This window comes from Dermacentor albipictus, chromosome 6 (assembly GCF_038994185.2).
Source record: "Dermacentor albipictus isolate Rhodes 1998 colony chromosome 6, USDA_Dalb.pri_finalv2, whole genome shotgun sequence".
Lineage (NCBI taxonomy): Eukaryota > Metazoa > Arthropoda > Arachnida > Ixodida > Ixodidae > Dermacentor > Dermacentor albipictus.
This window is the reverse complement of record NC_091826.1, coordinates 112,630,040-112,646,200: the sequence shown is the minus strand read 5'-3', so window position 1 is coordinate 112,646,200 and position 16,161 is coordinate 112,630,040. Positions and strand designations below refer to the sequence as shown.

The following is a 16,161-nucleotide window of genomic DNA, read 5'->3' as shown; positions in this document are numbered from 1 at the left end:
TGTTTTTACTTCGTGAAATACGCATAGAAGCTACGATTGGAAATACAGCGCAACGATACAGGTGCGGCTAAAGGCAGTGTATGTACGTGTTATTTAAGCGCAGGCTGTGTGGCCACTTCAGGCGCTAAATATTTGGTAACCACGTAAAGCAAAGTGCCAGAATGTCGATTTTATACTTATATCTGGATAAATATCAACACAGATACTTTCTACGTTTTTACAAAACGTTTTCTGGCCGTCTCAGCAAGGCGTAAACCGAGAACAACTTAGCAAGACGTCTCCTGGAGGTCTTTTGCAGGATGTCCTCTAGACGCACATAAAAGTGCGTTTTGTAGACATCTTGAATCATTGACGTTTTACTCTGTTTTGGCTGGTCCAAGACGGCTACAAAACGTATTTTGCTGAATGGGCGTCATGTGCAGTGCTTCGGGGAAATGCATGCAGGGGCCGTATTCTGTAGCGGTTCCTTTGGGAACCGGTTCCTTTCGGCTGTTGCCATTGGTCGGCGCTTCGATGTCGTCATCCCTGGTGGGCGGGACGACAAATTTTGATGACGTCACACAGGTTGCCAATCTTCTGGAAAGGAACCGGTTCCCTGCTAGGAGCGGAACCGCGGAGAAGTGGTTCGTTTGAGAGTCGCGCGCGGGGGCGAGCATGATGTCGAGGGTTGCTAGGGCAACCGCGGCTGCCGGCTAATCTCGCGCCAGCTGACGAGCCGGCACCTAGACGAGACGAGACAGAGACGGCAATGGCGGCTCCCTTGGTTGTGCTGCTGGCGAGTGCCGAAAGACAACGACGCGACGAGAGGCAACGACGCGACGCGTTCGGCATGGCCGAAGAAGAGTTTCGAAGGCATTTTAGTCTCTCCAAAGACATAGTGCGACGTCTTTGCGATGAGCTGGAAGGACATCTCGGACCTCAAAGATTGCGTGGTGTCGACACTACGATGAAAGTGCTGTGCGCGCTGCGGTTTTTTGCCACCGGGAGCTTTCAACAGTGCGTCGGGAATGAAGAAGCGATTGCACTGTCGTAGCCTTCGGTCAGCCGGATCATTACAGCCGTCGCCAAGGCCATTACGGTTGTGGGCAAGGAAAAAGGATGGGTTAGATTCCCATCCACGGCGCAACAGAAAGCCGCCGTCAAGGAAGGCTTTCTTAGCCGTGGAAAAATTCCAGGAGTTCTAGGATGTGTGGACGGGAGTCTGATAGCCATCGTTCGCCCTAAGAAGCTCGGCCCCGGCGAAACGGAATCGTACTGGAGCCGTAAAGGGTATTACACCCTCAACTGCATGGTCGTGAGTATTGTTCATTGACAAATATTTTCGATATGTGTTTGCGCGAGTGCACGTTGTAAAAAAACTTCCGTTTCGTTATTTTTCATCAATTGCCGGCAATACTTGCGTTCCTATTAGAGAAAGTAGCGTTTGTGTTGTATGTGTAATGACGACTTTGATCTTTGCATAGGACACGGCCGCACTTTTTCAGTGCTCTCCAATCACAGTTGAATAGCCTTTTCGATGCTACAATGTAAACACATTACGCGCGACTTAAACCGGAATAGACGCCGTAGCAGTGAAGGGAGTCTTCGTCTGCGAGCGATCCTAACAGAAGACGAGCCCTTGTGATTCTTATTCGACGTAAAACTAAAGCATTGTGGCCAACAGACTGTAAACGCGAAAAGGAGCATCCCATCAATGAAAATGGTGTGAGGGAGAATGAGAATGTGTGAACACCCATTTGCTCTAGCTGTCAATACGGCACATGCTGTTTCCGCGTTCTTTCGCTTGTAATAGGCACTTTGTCTGAAAAAAAAAAAACATAGGTTCACTCTTTAGCAGAATCTTATACAATATGGACGGAAGAAACCAAAGGAATTATTTTGCGCATAGTGTTGTTACCGCATGCCATACATGAGCATGTGAACACATGCCAACATTGCATTTGTAGGTTAAGATGACACTGTTATCATGCTGATCATTAGTTCAACTGCCTACTGCGTATGTTGATATCTCCTTTTCTGTAATTGTGTTCACTGACTGAACAGTAACTGTTTGGCAAGTAGTGTTGTAAGCAAATATGTTGCCACATATTTGTTGCAGTGGCACTGACACCTTCTCTTTGCTTTCCCTTATGAGGTGTGCGACGCGAAGCTGAATATCCTGGAAATTGACCCACGGTTTCCGGGATCGTGTCACGATTCATTCGTCTGGAGGCATTCTACATTTCGCCGCCGCCTCACTCGTGGCCTGTTACTTCATGGAGAAGTCTTGCTTGGTAAGTGCACCTGAAGTAGCAGTGCTTCTTCCACATGTAAAACATACACAGTCAAATAGTTTTGCATCCTAGCAAACTTTAAGAAAGCGTGATTTGCTAGAAATGTGTTGTGAATGCAGCGGTACCTAATGAACCTGCAGTGACTATCGAGAGAAACAAGTCTCTCTTAAAAGGCAGATATTTGTACCAGCATGTATACAACAGCTGACATGTTATGCTGTTTATTTATTAATTTCAATACACTGAATGCCAAGTGGAGCGCTACAGGCAGGGGTGGAATTCTACAGAACACGTCGAAATGGCAGTTTTCAAGTATGGTGGAAAAGGGTTGGTGACAATGGACTCGGGGACCTGGTCCCTGGTCACTGTCCTTGGAACAAAGGAATAAGCGTGTGCGTGAAACTTTCGGCATCGACGTTAGTGATCGGTGTAGTATATATTGTAGAATGGTGCAAGTTGCGCTATTTTGCTTTGTGTCGCAATGTGTGTGATTTTTTTTCTTGCAGTGACATGTGGTGCTGGAGTGATTAGAAAGGATCAAACGGGTAGCTCGATTTTGGGTACCTTCATGAGAAGAGGTACGAAAGGTAGAGCAAGGATCCCAGATACTGGCAGCATATTCGAGAGTAGACCTTAGAAGTGTTTTATAAAATAACACTTCTGAAGAGAGAAGAGCTAATAAGTTTTAGTGGAAGATGTACATTTAGGGAGGGGCAAATGGGATGAACGGAGCAGAAAACCACGAGTATGAAATAAATATTACATGTCCAACTTAACCTGAGAATGAGATTTGCAGCCAAGACAACAGGTGAAATAGGGCTTTTCTTTAAAATGAGTTGAACTTTCTTTACAACTTTCCGGGAAGGTCAATGTTTGATAGATATTGCAACAATAAATCCAAGACCCGCTCCTGTTGTAAAAGGGCCCTGGCGTAGACTGTGTTCTTGCATTGCGCCTTAATGTATCCATTTCGTTCACTAACATGCAACACTTTACAGGGGACTCTGGGTACCGGCTAGCGCCATGGATCATGACTCCTGTGCCTGGTCACCCAAATCGCCTCACGGCAGAGGGGCGCTATAATGAGGCACACGCATCAATGCGAAATGCCGTTGAGCGGTGCATAGGAGTCGTCAAGAGGCGCTTCCGATGCCTGCAGATGTATCGGGTGCTCCACTACTCGCCTCAGAAAGCAGCCACTATTGTTGCAGCTTGTGCAGCGCTGCATAACCTCTGCCTTGCAGCAGGCGTGCCTCTGCCAGACGACCCAGATGATGACGGTGCACATGACGACAGCGCACAGCGGCCAGCCCAGGCACAAGTGCCGCTTCAAGTACAGGTGCCACCGCAGGCGCACCCTGTACAGCCTTCTTGAGCTTTGTTTCAATGAGGCCGTGCGGTGCGCGAATCCATAGCTGGTGTGTTTCGGCTGCCCAGAAATTTGCGCATTGCCTACCTGCAAAGTGTGCGCCGGCGCATTCGCTGGCAAATGAGGCGGAGACATGTGCTGGTGGAACATGTTTTATTTTTCTTTTCATGAAGTAAATAGGCCGTGCACTTCAACATAACACATTGCGTGTGCTCACATGTGGCTAATCGTAGTATGCTGCATGCTGCGGTTGTGAAAAGCACATGATTTGTCTATGTTGAGCATGACAGATACACATGCAGTGACAAATAGCCATGTGCCATTATGTTACTCCTTTGCTTTGTTCACTGTGCTTTTGAATATTGTCTTGCCAGGGAATTTTCTTTAAATAAAGGTTATTTCCAAGGTGAATGGCAACCAATCTTGCATAGTTGAATATTGCTTTGCGATGCCTATTTTACTGTGCAGTATGCATTGTTCCAAAGCTGAAGGTGTCTGTTCATGTGTGACACACAAGCACAGCACAAGTTGCACAGCAACTGAAATGTCGTTCAAAGCAATCTGTATAGCACATATTGAAACGTATAGCAATAAACGAGACATGCCAAGCACTTTTTGGAGCAGGATTTCCTTACATAGCGGACACTCATGCTTACTACTGCTTTGTTTAAACTCAAGAGTTGCTTCAACATTGCATTTCTTGCACGCATGATTTCACATAATGCTCGTAATTGCTGCTTAACAAGGTGCAACTACGCTATAACACAATATAAACAAAATCATGACAATGAAACATTTCTTTATTTTATTCACTGGTTACCTGCTTCACCATTCAGGCATTACAGCAGGGAGGGTACAACTCATATAAATGAACACTCAAAATTACATTCATAAAGCATGGAAGAAATCATCATTTGAACAAATACAGACAGTGTCAGGTGGTAGAGTATTTCAATCTCTTATAGTACGAACATAGAAAGAGTAGCGGAAAGCGTCGCTTTTAACCTTCTATTGCATGGCGTCCCATATTTGGCACATACCAGTTACCATTCTTTTTCGCGTGTGTGAGATTCCCAGTTGAGAATGTGATACCATCAGAGTAAATCTCATAGTTATGCGCACTTATTATCGGCAAGTGCTGCCATCTCTTGAGCGATACGCAAAACAGAGGTGAAGTAGATTTTGGGATGCAACGTGAAACTTGGAGGGGGCAAACACAAGCAATTGTTTTTTTTTCTCTGAAAATTTCGACCGCAGAAGCATAGAAAAATTATTTTGGCATATTTTTTGGTCTCGTCAATTCAAGGCAGTTACTAGTTTTCTCAATTTTGCCTGCAACTACAGCAGAGAAACCGAAATCGGTGTGTGCCATATTTGGCACAGTATGAACTTGAAATACAAAATATGGTAACGTGCTGCCATCTGTTCAATAGCCCGAAGTTGCAGGTCACTCTATCACAAGATGGAATTTTGACGATCAGTACGGTAAGGGCGAATTGTCTACCAAACAGCCGCCTGAAAAGCGAAAAGGAACTGAAATGTAAAGGACGTGGTGCTTCAGAGGCACTCACAAACGCGATACATGACGTGGAGTTATCGTGTGTGCGTTGATACGATAACCGCGCAGTGACATTTCTGCCGAGCTTTGTTGGGAGAGATCCAGTCCAAAAAACTAAGCGCTGGTTTACCTCCGCCAAGGTGTTTCGCGAAATTGATTGCCCCAGCGTAGTAAAGGTCCATAACAGGCACATGGGTGGTGTTGACCTGCTGCACTCGCTGTTTGGACTTTACTGCATGCATATCAGAGGTCGAAGAAATGGCACTTTCGAATTTTTACGCCTATGCTAGACTTATCGGTAGTAACAGCATGGGTCTTGTACAGGAGGGTGCAGGAGCAGCTTAGGAGGAGACAAGTACTACCGCTGGCTCATTTAAAAGCAGAAATTGCAGAATGCCTTACCTCGCATAACAAGTGCCTACCCAACTAGCGACCAGGAAGGACTTCTAGTCAGGACATCGAATTCCAGGTTCAAGTCAAAAAAGCACAGGGACCAGCGGCCGCAATGCCACCCAAAGACGACCGATCTGACCAAGTCGGCCACTGGCCAGAATTTGACGAGAAGAAACAAAGATGTAAGCGGCCACCTTGCACAAACAAGTCGTTGGTAAGATAGAGGAAGTGCAACATTAATCTGTGCCTGAACGCAGCAAACAACTGTTTCATTTCATTCCCCACATCGCACTAAAAATACCACCGTCCGTGAAGGTTTGTTTTCCGCCCATGGCAGCAAGAGCGCTCAGCCATCTTCATGGTGTGCCATATTTGGCACAAAGCTTTATCTTTATTATTACAGTCGTGTTACAGTCGGTTCATAATTCATGCAATAGAGCGTCAAAAGGAATCTCACATATTTTTAATTTGTGATCTCGCCTTTGAGAAACATGTGCAAATCATATTGACCGCAAAAAAGACGGGGACATAGTTCTTCTGAGAAACATGTGGGCGGCTGAAAATACAATTACCTGGCTATCCCCGCATTAGAGTGGTATATGTTATGAAGAAATTTTAATCTGAGGTTTCGGCGACGGTGTTTGAGAAGATGCCAATTTAATGCCTTTTTGCTTTCTGTCATGCTAAGCATCCTGTCATAATTGCCAAGGACAAACCGAACTGCCCTGTTCTGCACTTTTTCTCGTTTATCTACAAGTTCTGTAGTATATGGATCCCAGCAAACACACGCATACTCTAGTGTACTGCGCACATGTGTGAAATACAGTTGCTCCCTAAGTTTCTGTGGCAAGCTACTAAAGATACGTTTCAAGAAACCTAATGCTCCGACAGCCTTGTTCCTAACATGAGTAACGTGTCTGTTCCACCTTAGATCAGCAGAAAAAAATACACCTAAGTATTTATATTCTGACACTTGTTCAAGAGTAGCATTATTTATAGTGTTACGATTGCTGTCATATGAGCGCTTCCCGGTAAAGGTGACGTGGACACTCTTTTGCTCATTCAGTGACATTTTCCATTTTTCACACCATGTGGCAATCAAATCCAAATCATATTGTAGTGCTTGTTGGTCAGATTCGCTGTTGATGACCTTATATACTATACAGTCATCTGCAAACATTCTAAATATTAATTTATTTATTTACGTGTACCTTACAGGCCTTCGAGAAGGCATAGTGTAAGGGGGAAATACGGTAACATATTAGTATGGAATCGGGAAAGAAATAAACATCAGCATAATGAAAGGAGTGCACACAGAACATGGAAAATTAATACATTAGCAAATACAATATGTAGAGCAATAACAATAAATGGTAAACAACAACATAATAGCATAATAACATTGTAAACGGTTTTACATGTTATACAGTAGTAAGCATTGTAAAAAAATTGGGAGCGCTGAAATTCTTTAACTTGTAGAAAAAAATGCAAGTAAATTACAAAAGACATGACGTGTTTAGACGGTTGAAACGGCATATTGATTGCTTAGCAGATTGCGAAATGCAGTGTGTTTAGATTGGCATGCAATGGTATCTGGTAGTGCGTTCCATAAACGGACCGCATGGAGCAAAGTTGAAAAATTAAAAGCGTTGTGTGTTGCCATAAATTCGGGTGTAGCTGAACTGATTGTTCAGTCGTTGTGACGTCGAGGATGCTTCTTTCAGGTTTGATAAGGTTAGGCCAACTGTGTGAACAAATCTGTGAAATAATAATCGTACAGAAGATGATATATTGTTCGGCAAGTCGTTAATGTAAATTAAAAAGAGAAGAGGCCCAAGTAAACTGCCTTGAGGTACACCAGAGGTGACGTCAAAGAGGCCAGAGGAAAAGTTAGCAACAACAGTGAACTGTTCGCGATTAGTAAGAAAATTACGAATCCATGATAGGGTTAGTGAGTTGAGTTTAATTGCTGAGAGCTTTGATATCGGGTGACTATGGGCTACACGATCGAATGCTTTCGAGAAATCCAAAAAGATGCAGTCAATTTGTTTATTACTGTTCATATGAAAGTGTAAGTCTGACGTGAATTCTAGTAGTTAGGTTTCGCAAGAAAATCCTTTTTGGAAACCATGCTGTAAATGATGATGTAATGCCTGAAGTGGTGCCATGAATGTGACTTCTGGGGAACCCCAGAAGTCACAGGTACGTATTCAGAGGAACATCCGTTGAGAGCCACAGACATCTGTCTTGAGCGAAGATACTCGGCAATACATGCGATAACCTTCTCATCCAATTTGTATAGTAAAAGTTTAGCGATCAGTAGACTATGCGTAACGACGTCAAAAGCTTTTTTGAAATACAGAAATATACAATCAACAATTTGTTTCTTGTCGACTGCTGAGACTAGCTCATGAGTGAATGCAACCAATTGTGTCGTACACGAAAAACCCTGCCGAAACCCATGCTGACTAGGATGAAGAAGGTTATTGTTATCAAGATGAGACATGATGCAGGTATACACATGTGCCATAACCTTACATACATAAAATGCTAGTTAAGGATACTGGTCCGTAATTCTCAACTCTGTTCCTCTGTCCACTCTTATGAATTGGCACCACTCGCGCTAGTTTCCAATCACCAGGAACAACGCTGTTATTTAAGAAATTTTGAAATAAGCGACAGAAGTACAAAGATGCCCGAGCAATTTATAAGGAATGATGTAGGGATATCATCCGGACCACACACTTTTGTTCGTTTCAAACTCTGTAATAATCACTCGATGCTCGTCACACTAAATACAACTTCAGACATTTCGCCGGCTCCGACCGGAAAATCAACTCTATTAACCCCCCTAATGTTTGAATGAGTAGAATGAAATACTGATGAAAGGTATTAAACAAAAATGTCGACCTTACTTGACGCAAGCGATAGTAAATAGCTTGACGATTTCCGCTCAAGCTCGGGCCATCTTCTGAGCGGCAACACTAGCGCGCGACCACACATCAGCCATAACGGCGGTGACTGAGCGAATCGCGACAGCACGTCGACTTGGCGTTGACCTATTGAAACCCATGCGCCTGATGTTCACCTCTTCGTCGGGCTCAAAGAACGGCGGGCAGACTCCGATGGCGCTCGCCCGCCCTCGCGGTCCGGGCAGGCTGCCTCCTCCGGTTCCTCTGTGATTAACACGTTTGTTAGAATATATGGTGCGCAAAAGCTCCGTCAACGAGTGTGCTTACCTGGCTGCATCACGGCGGGCGTTATACACGTCTTTCTTCCACACGCCGCGCCATTGGGCTGCAGTTTTCACTGCCGGGCCCTCAGCGTTCAGCAAGGCAATCACTTGCTGCGAGAGCTCCTCCTTGCGCGCCGCCGTCAGCTGTTGACCCAGCACACACGACGCCTTCGCAAGGTAGGGGTGCTCTTCAACAAATGACACGAGTATATCGCGTTGCCTCGCTGAAACATGAGGACCCAGCAGCCTAACCTTCTGCGGGTACACCGTTTTGGATCCGCGGCGCGCAAACTGGCAAGTCCAAAACGTAAACAAAGCGAGGCAACTTGTTTGCATAGCGTATGGCACACCACCTAGCGACTAAATAAGAAAACAACACAAATAAACTTACAACTCCCAGTAGCGGTCTGCGCCGCAAGCTCACATTTATGACTGAAAATATATTTGCAAGTGTTCTGTAGAAACCAATGTTTTTTTATCAAACCAGCAACATCCTTTAATTGCTATACCGTCCCCCAAGTACAAACAAAAATGATGACGTGACCTTCCGGCAGACCGCCGCTCGTTGATTGGTTCCCCTCACGCCGCCCCGTTCCACTCTTTCTCCGAGTTACGTAATCCAGACGTAACAGCCAAAAGGAACCGGTTCCCAAAGGAACCGTTACAGAATACGGCCCCAGCAGTACAATATCTGCTTACGCTCATGCCACATCAGTCTTTATAATCCCGATTAAATCGTTAATCGAAAATTGGAGTTAGAATTGCGCCGCACAAGGCACAACTGCTAATATCACCTGCAGTGCTTGACGAATGGATGCCGCATTGCTAAAGTTGACCTCCCTTGAAGGGCCGAGCCCCTGAAAAATCAAGAGGGGGTCCTGAGCTTTAAGCACTGGGCAGCGCACTTTATGCACATCACAAAATATGGCCAGCCGATCTGCTCCACGCGGTGCCGAACTGAGCAGACCTAAGTGCGACCATCAGCCGTTTGATGAGTGCATAGACGTACGTTCTTCTGTCGAGCCTTGTTCAGTTTTGCACCGCATTTACTAACCTTCACTTCCCCCCTCGAGCAAACAGATATCTGTGTCAGGAGGGTTGGCCCCTTAATTACACAGCGCCTGCTTCTTTCCCATACTTACAGATGGCTGTTTTACTTGCCACGAACGCATTGATCGTTGTCAAAATCAGGAACACTGCACAGCTGTCACTGACCTGCAAGGCATTTGTCGTACATACTGTGACGCACAACGGTTTCAATCTTGTGTTGACACGTTAGCATGAATCCACCGAAAGCGGCAGATTCCCAGATCGTCCATGGCGTGGTGCGTGGTGTACGGCGTTGCATGCACGCTCGTTTCGCGCTTTTTACTCATTTCAGTCCCACCTGACCGCAAGAGCAGCCAGGACAGCACGGTCTAGATAACACAGCATAACAAAACGTGGAGACTAACGCAAGCCTGCAGGGCAGCACTCGCGTGAGCACACACCACCTAGTGCTTAATGTGAGGGGGGAGGCCCGGCCCTCTCCATTTTTTGAGAGGCTCGGACCCCCTCGCGCTGCTGCAGCCATTAGACAAACGCTGGAGGCGACTTTAGTACCAGTAGTGCCTTGTGCGGGTCAATTACGTCTAATTTTTCGATTAATGATTAACCGCAATTTATCGGTTGATGTGGCATGAGCAAAAACTGGAAAGCGGATACTGCCGTACTGCTTCACGCATTTCGCCGACACTGCACGTAAAGGTCCTCATACTTTTCCAACTAGGATTCTTGGCACAGCATACTGTTTCACGAGCCACCTGATCATGAACCTAACTTCTCGTGAACGTTCACCTTGGTTCCTTTAGGTTACCACTTATTTGTTTAGATGGGCATTACGAGTGCTGTGTTAGGCCAAAGATGCACGAATTTTGTTCACTTTTCTAGGTAAAGTGTGAAACTATAAAACAAATACAAACAAGAAAACAGCACCTGCTTGCGGATATATGCGACACCGTATCTGCTCCGTCAAAGTGCGCTGGTGGCGTGGCGGTGTTGCCTTTTCTCCTCACGCAACACCTAGCGCGATCATGTGGCAGCAGGTCTTCCGATTCGCCCGCTCAGCTACGTCAAGACATGCTCGTGACGTGGCATCGCAGCCAATGGGAATTTAGGTGCCGTTTTGCTGCTACAGACGCCGCCGGCTTTCTCGCTCAATGAGTCATTTGATGCTTTCTGATGAATATTGTTGCAGTGCCTACCTAGTAAAAGAAACCCATCGAGTCCAGTTTGATTTTACAATGGGACCCAAGTGGTCCAATTAGTCTAACTGGTCCAATCAGCGGAGGCCCACAGTTCCCATTGGGCTTCATGAAAAGTCGCTTCGCTGGAGCTTGGTATGCCAACTAGTCCCAACTGGAAATCACTAGCATAATCTCATCAAATAAAATGGTTGATAATAGTAATAGCGGAATTGTATCGTTAGTTTTAAAGTAAATATCTTTGTATGTTGGTGTGATGAATGGACACTAGCATTTAGCTTTCCATTAAGTTAAATATCTCTTGAAATTTTACCAATTTCTCATGAACCACTGGAACCACTTGGTCAGCTAAATGTTGTTTACATATATAGCACTTTATATGCATCTCATAGTAAGGTGGCGACTGTTGGGTAAGTCGCTGAAGTGCTGTAGTGTGTTCATGTGCGAGTATGCTTCTTGAAAGGAGTTTCAAGTATATCTGTCATAACAAAAGGCTAAGGCCCATCAAGATTTTTTCCTGTCCTTCATTTTTCATGTTGGTTGCAACGAGTCTAATTCAGAGGCCAATCGTATCTGTTATTTCTTCTAATGGGTGTCCCAAAATAATATTGCAAATATCCGATTCGTTCTAATTGCAAATTTCCAATTCATTGGAGCTACTTTTTTTTTTGCTGGGTGAGGTTGTCAATGAAGCAAGGCCAGTAATGTTCTTTGTTGCAGCTAAACTTATGTGCTTCGAGTTCACCTATCTTTAACCTTTTACATCCAGTTATTTGTGAAAAAAGAACATTTCAAAATCCAAATTTCTTTCCAAGTGCCTAATTTTTAGTGCTTGAAGAACTTTACTATCTCTTGAATGTACAGCAACATGATCCTAAATGCAGTGGTCTAAGCAGTTCCCAGACTCGTTATATTTGCTTGTATAAACTATACAGTATCCAGACTAAGATGTTAAAGGCTGGTGACCACACACTGTTGGTCGTATAGTCTGACCTTGCACCAAGTTTTTATTCTTTGACCTGTTTCACTATTGGATATAGTGATTCAATGCTTCACTGATTAGATGCTGCCCTATAAGAGCCCCACTTCATTGAAGGAAGTTAAGCCCTGCCCACCATAACCAAACCGCCATTGCGCCCCACCAACATGGCCGCTACAGTGTAAAATACCGTGCAACTTTCTTCACACTTTTCTCCTAGTATGTGAAGGCCGCAGGGACTCCGTCTTTTTCTTCCTTCATGGTCCAGACTGACTTGCTTGCAGCGTGCATATAAACGGGGACGGGTTAGCCCAGCCATTGCCGAGACTTGGGCAGCAAGTACCACGTCACAGGTTTATACCAAGGCAGCAGGAATGGTATCAGGACAAGGAAAACACAAGAACTGTGCAGTACAACCTTATTGTAAGAGCTATAAAATATACCTTTTACAGACATCTTCAATAGGTTTACCACAGCAGAAATAAAAGACAAGACAAAAAAAGACATACAAGGACACACGTGTCTTCTTTTGTCCTGTCTTTTATTCATGCTGCAGTAAACCTATTGAAGATGCATTACCAACAAGCCCACATTACAGCCCTCATGATATTACAGTCAGCTGCAGAAACCGCAAGACCTGTTTGAACGCGTTGATGTCTTGACTCAACGATACATGCCACCGTTGTCCAGGCTCCTTAGAAGAGAGGTCATGTAAACGTGGTCACGTCGAGCGTGGGCAGCTCGATTTCTAACTTGACGCACCCTGGTCGTGTCCATGTAAACATAGCCTTTGATGTCATGCCACCGACAAGTACATCGCTACATCGAGGCAATGCCATTGATGCCACTCAACCAACTTTCACTGGTGTATTGCAGGACCCCCTTAAGTAAATGGCACGTGCACCTGGCTTAACGGATATGACGCAAATACAAGCGCACTCAGGCAAGGATGTTTCAGTTTGCTGCAGGTCTCTCCAAGGACAGCAGCAGCCTAATCTCAGAGGCCTCGCCGAGCGGCAGTGGTGCTTCTGAATGTTCTGAATCATCTGTCACTTCCAGCAACCAATAATCTTTCTAAAGATTCGATACAAAAAACTATCCTTGCAATCTTATTTTGATGCATCCAACTGTAGTTAAAACATACAAATTTGTGTGGAGCTTGCTCTGTATGCAGCTGGTATTGGGGCTGGTATCCAAGTGGCGCATGAGTGATTGAGGTTTGCCAACAAGTGGGGATCATTATACAGAAAACGTTTTATTTACATTTTATAAAACAGTATCCAGAATTATCACATTAAAACATTAAAATCTTGAAATAAACATTTTAACATATATTGCTACAGTTTTGGTATTTCAGCTAACAAGATTATCTATCAGTGCACATAGTAACTTTGACCCGTGGGTTACCTTCATGCTCAAAAATGACAAAATTCCAGGGAATCTGTTTTTCATGCACTGTAAGGCATGAATACAGCCGTTACATTCAGCATCAGCACCCAATTTACCAAGCAGTAACTGCAGTTGCACATGTTGAGGTTGCCAACATATAAGCATGAAGTCTGCTAATCTAATGACAGCCAATCGACCACAAATGGCAATATTGTGTGTACCGAGAAAACAATGGTGGGAATCAATTTTTGTATACAAGCTTGCTCTATTCATGCTGGACACATACTAGTGTTTCTTCGCTAATTTTCTAAGATTGTCGTAGCTTTTAATTTGACAACTTATGTGCAAACTTTACAGATGCTATTTTGCTTCAACTACTTTGAATTTGACAGTTGTTAACAGCTATACTTTTTGACACAATCTTTTTTATTTAGCTAGAACTTTGATTCGAGTACAAACACTAACCTTATCGGTGACATTGCTTCCATTTTTAGGCAATGAAATTCATTTTTGAAAATTACGCTGGAAAACTAACTAGCTGAATTTACTACATGCCACATCTTTTAATGACATTAAATATATATGCACTGTCTGAAAATAATTAAGAATCTTGAGGCCCTGAACATTTAATGACCTTATACATAGCATTACAACATAGGCAGAGCTTATGCAACAAATTGTGCTGGGTCCATGCCATACTCAACCACAATCGGCTCTTGTGCCATGACAATACTGAACCTCAGGATCATTCACCCATCTGCCCATAAGTGGGGCTGGTGCCCCCAAGCAGAGCTTAATCACAGTCATACTGGACAATGTTCCTTGAGAAAAAAGAAAAGTCGAATGCACATTTACTGAAACAGCACCTCAACTATATATGTTTAGAGAGATCCATTCACCATGCAGTGCTACAGATTTTACATAAGTGCTGAGGCTTTACCCAGAATGACTAAATTGACATAATTACACATACAGATGTAAACAAAGAAGCAATAAAGCACTCAGGTAAACATTTCTTTTTCATTTTTGAGAGAAAGCTTAGATACTAGCTTTCCCATCCATGACACGATTTACGATTTCATGTACCAAAAAGGTATTGCTGCAAATTTCTGCATACCAGTCATATGATGAATATACCCTCAGTTCCCGTGCTTCTAAGCAATTGCATGAAGACCACTTTAGCAGTTATTTCTGCACTTCCACCTGTTGGAGAACAGAAACACTAATTCTCCTCAACTAGAATGCAAATAGATCACACTACAGCCGATCTCAGAATCAGTACAATGTTGCTGTACTGCTTGTAAAGAAAAAAATAGTTGTGGCAACGTCAAGCTTGTGCTTGACGGTGCAAGTTGTGCTTGACGATGAAGTTGTGCTTGACCCTCCTCATCTGAGAGTCAAGTACACCTGACTGCAGACTAAAGCTTGAGTGACTGTAGTCAGATCATTTTCTAACAGCAAATGCTGTTTAATGAGCTGATGCACTGCTTAATGCAGAATCCTTTGCCATACAATACTCTGAAGCGCAACACACACTAATCCTTCACAGCACATGCCAATCAGCAAAATGGTAACTGAAAAAAAAGTGCCAATCAGAACTTGCCAGTGAATGAAAGAAGAGACCAATTTTAGAAGGAGTTGGTGCAGTGGGCAACGAAACAAGGTGCTAGGGTGCACAGTGGTGGTGAAGCTACCATTGCCAAGATGGTTTTCTACACTCTTGTGGGCGGTTTCTTGCAGTGTGTGTTTGCTTTTTCAATAATGTGACTGCTTGAAGAACGCAAGCACGAGCATTGCACAGAAACCTAAACGTGATACTCTGCTCCCTCTTAAAGCACATAGACCTTAACTCTTAAGTACGAGCAGAGAGGGACCAGAGTCTTCTAAGACTCGGTTTTGGCATCAGCAAGAAGCACTCAAATGAACGCCTACTGCCATAGAACTTCACCTCTGCACATTCGCCTGCTGCTCACCGAGCTGGTCTCGTGGCAGCAACTGCGCTCTGCCATGGCACAAGTGTATGTGGCGTGTCAAGTTTATCTTCCAGGCAGATGCGTACGGGCATATGGCACACTTGTGCTGCTTTTCACCAGTGTGCGTACGCATGTGCGATGCCAAGTGGCTTTTCCTGGCACATGTGTATGGGCATTGCTTGCACATGAAAGGCTTCTCGCCTGTGTGTGTGCGCACATGAGTCACCAGGGAGCATCTATCAGCCGTCACGTAAGGGCAGGAAGCACACTTAAAGGGTTGTTCTCCTATGTGTGTAAGCCTGTGTATCTTCAGATGCGCCTTCTGCGTGAATTCGAGTGGGCAGGTGCGACACTTGTACGCTTTATCGCCCACTTGAGCCTCCCGCCGCCTCCTCGGTGGGCAGTGGTCCTGAACGGTTCTTGTTGTACCATGCATATACGAGTCAAATTCTAGAGACATGCTTGGGATACCTTCTGGCACATGCTCAAAAGTCCTCGAAAGTGCGTCAAGTGACATCTGGGCCTGGTCCAAGCTGCAGCCATTCGCCTCAGATTCTGTGAACAGATAACAAGTTTGCACATCAATTTAGTTTATGCATTCATTATGCATAAATTAAAGAATACTGCAGGCCTTCTGCAGCAGCTATCAGAGTTGCCACAAATATGTACAGTGAACTAAAATACCTAGCTCTCTATATAAAGAGGGTTCAAAATAGTATGCACAGACATGTCAATCTAGTAAGCTTGAG

General features: G+C 44.4%; 2 long non-coding RNA genes across 2 annotated transcripts; one reads left to right on the top strand and one right to left on the bottom strand.

Annotated features, from left to right (window-relative positions):
- The first annotated feature begins 452 nt into the window (after positions 1-452).
- On the top strand, positions 453-4,053 carry LOC135913317 (uncharacterized). The gene is made up of 3 exons (XR_010567961.1): positions 453-1,294; positions 2,135-2,273; positions 3,272-4,053. It is a non-coding gene; the product is annotated as an uncharacterized lncRNA (long non-coding RNA).
- Positions 3,779-9,294, bottom strand: LOC139061345 (uncharacterized). Its single transcript, XR_011515374.1, has 2 exons — positions 8,833-9,294; positions 3,779-8,769 (listed from the first exon to the last, which is right to left on the bottom strand). It is a non-coding gene; the product is annotated as an uncharacterized lncRNA (long non-coding RNA).
- Between the last annotated feature and the right edge of the window lie 6,867 nt (positions 9,295-16,161).